The sequence below is a fragment of the Nycticebus coucang genome, chromosome 13, assembly GCF_027406575.1.
Source record: "Nycticebus coucang isolate mNycCou1 chromosome 13, mNycCou1.pri, whole genome shotgun sequence".
Lineage (NCBI taxonomy): Eukaryota > Metazoa > Chordata > Mammalia > Primates > Lorisidae > Nycticebus > Nycticebus coucang.
Genome location: NC_069792.1, coordinates 80,484,332 through 80,489,440, shown reverse-complemented (window position 1 = coordinate 80,489,440; position 5,109 = coordinate 80,484,332). Strand labels below are relative to the sequence as shown.

Below are 5,109 nucleotides of genomic sequence, written 5' to 3'. Positions count from 1 at the left end.
TCTGAGAGCCAAGAGACCATCTTAAGCACAGAACAGTCAGATAACCTTTCTGAACAGAGAATGGATACAGAAGACATGGAGGATTGCAACAATCTCCTGAAGCCTTGTAGTTTATGTGAGAAAAGACCAAGAGATGGGAACATTATTCATGGGAAGACAGGCCATCTTGTCACTGGTTTTCATTGTGCCAGAAGACTAAAGAAGTCTGGAGCTTCATGCCCTATTTGCAAGAAAGAGATTCAGCTATTTTCAATAGCTCTACTATTTTGCTAATAGCTACCTTGGATTTTGATGCCTCAGAACATTATCTAACAGAAGGGTAGGGTAATCAAATTAACTAAAGAAAGGATTAACTTTCAAACAACTTAGTAAGTGAATGAATACATGTACTTTTATATTTGTATCATAGTTGTTCCCTTCCAGATCCTCATCTTTAGAGGGAGAATCAAGTGTCATCTATTCACATAGTTCTGAAGAGCTTGCTGTCAAATTTCATATAAGTTTAGAAGCAAAATGTCCTGTAACACAGATGTTTACATGAATAAATGAACGACACAGTAAGTCACAATGAGTAGAGATGCTCAATACTGACATTTTGATGCATGATCTAACCATCAGTGAATCTGTAATTCACTGATTCAGCTATGCAATAAAAACCTTAATAACCAACTGAATCTCTTTCTTGCAAATAGGGGATGAAGCTCCAGACTTCTTTAGTCTTCTGGCACAATGAAAACCAGTGACAAGATGGCCTGTCTTCCCATGAATAATGTTCCCATCTCTTGGTCTTTTCTCACATAAACTACAAGGCTTCAGGAGATTGTGGCAATCCTCCATGTCTTCTGTATCCATTCTCTGTTCAGAAAGGTTATCTGACTGTTCTGTGCTTAAGATGGTCTCTTGGCTCTCAGAATTGTGAACCAAATCCAAGATTCCACTGAGCTGCAAGGATCAAAAAGTTTGGCATTTTCTTCCTTTATATATACATCTTTAGGTTAAAAACTGGAGCTGAAATGGTTCTTCGGCAATCAGGGACATCGATTCCTTCATTTTCCTCTTGCTTGGAGAGTTAAATTTCTTACACTTAGTACACTGCCGCTCATCCTCAGAGTTAACTTCTACATCAGTGTCATCACTTAAGGAATGAGAGTCCTCAAGGTCTTCACTTTTTCCCACTTCAATCATCTTTTTGTCACTCACTTTCCCTACTTCTTCACATGTTTGTTTGGTACCAGAAGCCTCAACTTTTACTCTAACACCCAACTGCTCAGATACTGACGCATTCAAAAACCACAAGTTATCTGTAGTTATCTCTGAAACAATGGCAGTAACCACATCCTGGTTTGTCTGTAAATCAGTTGAGCCATTACTTCTCAGTGTATAGTTGTTTCTCAAGTTTCCTAAAAACCACCAAGGCAGGTCAGCTACATCCCATTCCTTAAAACCAAAGTCCAGTCTAGTTGTCTCATCTTGGGTTAAATTTTCTATCAAGTTCTTCACCTTCTCCAGAATTCCTGCATTTATGCTGTGAGGTAGGCAGTGTGGGAATATCACCTTCTTCAGTTCTTTTCCTGAAGGCAGTGAAACTTTCCTCTGCACTTTGCTTCAGTTGGTCTTGACTTGGAGTATCCATACTGTGATCCTGTGTGAGAACAAGAGTCTGAGCAGCATCTGTGGTAGGAGTGGCTAAAGTGACAAGATTCTTTCTTAGCATATCATAGAGCGGGCTTGGGTCTTTCACGGAGAAGCTCTGACATCCTAGTAGCTCTCCCAAAAGATCTCCACGACAATATACCATATGCTGCTCCTGTTGATCATAAAACTGCTTCACCATTATATACTGGCCTAGATAATGCATGACCTCTCTAACATTGAACATTTTACCTTGTGCACCTGCTGCCTGCAAAATCTTCAAAAGTGGCAGTTTTGGTCATACCTTATTGATTTGTCCCAAAGAGATCCTACAAGCACCGTCAGATGTTGAACACTGGGCAGAAGTAGACAATGATGTCATTTTGGCAGTGATGAAATTACAGTCTGTTAATAAAACTTATGGCTGCTCCATGAATCGCTCCCCAGCAGAGCCTAGCTGGGGGTAAGAGGGGTAGGCAGCAACAGGCCCTAAGGCCTCAGCAACATTTTGAAATGGCAAGCAATGAAGTCACCTGGGTCTATTGGTTTCTGTTTTGTTTTTTGCAGTTCAGCCAGGGCCAGGTTTGAACCCACAGGCTCCGCCCAGTCTATTTGCTTTGAAATGACCTCCCATAGTCCTTTATCCTTCCCTTATCTCCTGCCATTCATCTTCTTCCCTGCTTTTCTACTGTCAGTCTATATAGTTTCTCACCAATTTGGCTGCCCAAGCATAAAGTGTACCAATCTCTTCTTTTCTACCTCCATCATCCATCTCTTCTTCTCTTTCCTGAGTACTCATTCCCTAAGGTAGATGATCTCACTCAAGGCCTTGGGATCTTTATTTCTTTACTTCCCTTCCCCTACCCCTTTCTCTATTCTGAGAGCACCCATGATCTTTCAATACCTTCCTTGACCTGTCCCCTGCAGAAGAATTCCACTAGAATGGAGCATTGCTGTAATTTGGGGACCTTTCCAGTACCTCTTTTCCATGACTATATCAATCAACTTGTAACTGTCTGAATACCACTCCTTTAAGTCTTGCTGTGTCAGGTGGTTAGTGAGCAATACAATTAATAAGCTCATCCCTGCCCCTGCATGAGCTTCCTAATGTGTCAGCCCACAGTAACCAAATTCAAAAGCCCATGTGTACATAGGACCTTCTCTAGGAATCTTTAAAGGACAGGTAGCAAAATAGATTCTTCAAATTCCATAATGCAGACCAATCCTACTGACATTTTTGATCTTTGAAGTGAAACTCATTCATCTAAGTCTTGCTAATTACCACTTCACGCCTCACCATGTTCATTACTTGTTTCTAAATACATGGTTTTATAGTTTCATTAGATGGTGTGAATACTTCATTTTTCCTTTATTTATAGGATTTATTCTTAATCTAAAAAATGATACGAGCTAGTTTTACCAATCAAATCTAAGAACACTGAAGAAAAAATTAACAATCTCACTCCATCCCATATCTATCCCATCAACCCTGAATAACGAATGTGAACAGTTTAGGATATATTCTTCTACCCCATTCTCTATGATCCAAAAAGTGACGTTGAAAATAAGCATATATCTCACACAAAGATATCCACACATTGAAAATAAACACGTATCTCACACAAAGATATCCACACATATAAATAAACTATATTACTGTGTTGCAGACATAGGATCATTTTATGCACATGGGTCTTTTGCTTCCTTTTGTTCTGAATAGCATATCACGAACATCCTCTAGTCATTATGTTCTATGTTATAGAGCAATATAATTTAGTAGAATTTCCTCCTATTAAAAGATATTCAGGCTGTTTCCATTTTTATTGCCACTATAAATAACACTGAATATAGCTTTATATTTTAGTGGATTTTCAAACTGTAAGATGTATTCCTCAAATTGGAATTACACAGGTCAAAGAATAGGTACATTCTTTTCCTAAAAAGTGGTGCTTAGAATAATTCACACTCTCATTAACAATATCTGAGGTTGTCCATATAACTAGCTAGTTTACAATATGATTTTAAAAATTCATAAAATATTATTTGTGTCTGCATATAGATACACAATATATGTATATTGGCTTATGTCTAATATAGTTATGCCTTTAAAATGAGGGTATGAAGGTAGAAAGAATGAGAACAGTTGGTTCAGGGCCATCTTTAAATATGTGTATCCTAATATTTTTACACTTGATCCTAGCCAAAAGGCTGAGAAGCGATATCCTAACATTTTTATACAGGTTAAAAATTATTTTACATAGTTCTTATTATCCTTCTTGGAGTGTGAATGTGGAGTTAGGACATTTTAGAAAAGATAAATGCATGTTTTAAGAAAGGTGTGGAAAGATAGAGGGTAGTATTATTGCCAGGAAAATTTCAGGAAGATTGCTCTGATTTGATACAGGCAGATAAATAATTTAATCAGTTTATTCACTTGCCTGTCAATCTGTGCAGCCACTTGTTCCCTGCAGTAGCTCAGAATGCACATTAAAGCCAATGGAGTATGTGGTTAATAACAATGATGAACACAGTCACAGTTGCTAGCACTGACTGAGTGCTTGCAATGAGTCCGGTGCTCTTCTTCTTTTTTTAATTAAATCATAGCTGTGTATGTTAATGCAATCGTGGACTACAATGTGCTGGTTTTATATACAATTTGAAATGTTTTCATCAAACTGGTTAACATAGACTTCCGGCATTTTCTTAGTTATTGTGTTAAGACATTTATATTCCACACTTAGTAAATTTCACATGTACCCTTGTAAGATGCACTGTAGGTGAGGTCCCACCAATTACTCTCCCTCCACCCATCGCCCCCTCCCTGCCCTTTCCCCTTTAATTGGGGTATAATTGGGTTATAGCTTTCATAAGAAAGCTATAAATCGGTTTCATAGTAAGACTGAGTACATTGGATACTTTTTCTTCCATTCCTGAGATACTTTACTGAGAATGCTCTTCTAAGTGCCAAGTCCAGTTCCCTGATACCACTGTCCACTGCATCACCAACACCAGCAAACTGCCTGTGTTCTTAGGATGTCCACTTGGTTCAAACCACATAAAGGAACTGATGGTGCAGACCATTGGGAATTAGGTTTGAATTTGGCCCATGTTGCCTACATCTCTACCTTGCTGGCCCCAGAGTCTCCCTCTCACCCACATTGTTCCACACAAACCACTAGAGAAATTCACCAGGTGCCCTATGCAATAAGCACTGTCTGCAGCTTTCTCTTCTTTTACATCATCTTTATAAACAACTTTCACTTTCGTTAGCAAGCATGTTAACGCTTTCTCTTACCTGGTTTTCCTCCATTCTTCATTTCTTTTCCCCCATCATTCTCCTTATAGCCTGGTTCCTCAAAGTTTTTAAATTTAAATATTTCATCCCTCTTTAGAAAATCCAATCCATATCCATGAAATAAACTACAATGTATGGTTTTCCAATATATGAAACTAAAACTCAAGGCCTGAATCAATTCT

At 38.4% G+C, this 5,109-nt stretch overlaps 1 pseudogene; it reads right to left on the bottom strand.

Moving 5' to 3' along the window:
* Nucleotides 1–642: 642 nt before the first annotated feature.
* On the bottom strand, nt 643–2,014 carry LOC128563807 (protein Mdm4-like; annotated as a pseudogene).
* Nucleotides 2,015–5,109: the final 3,095 nt, after the last annotated feature.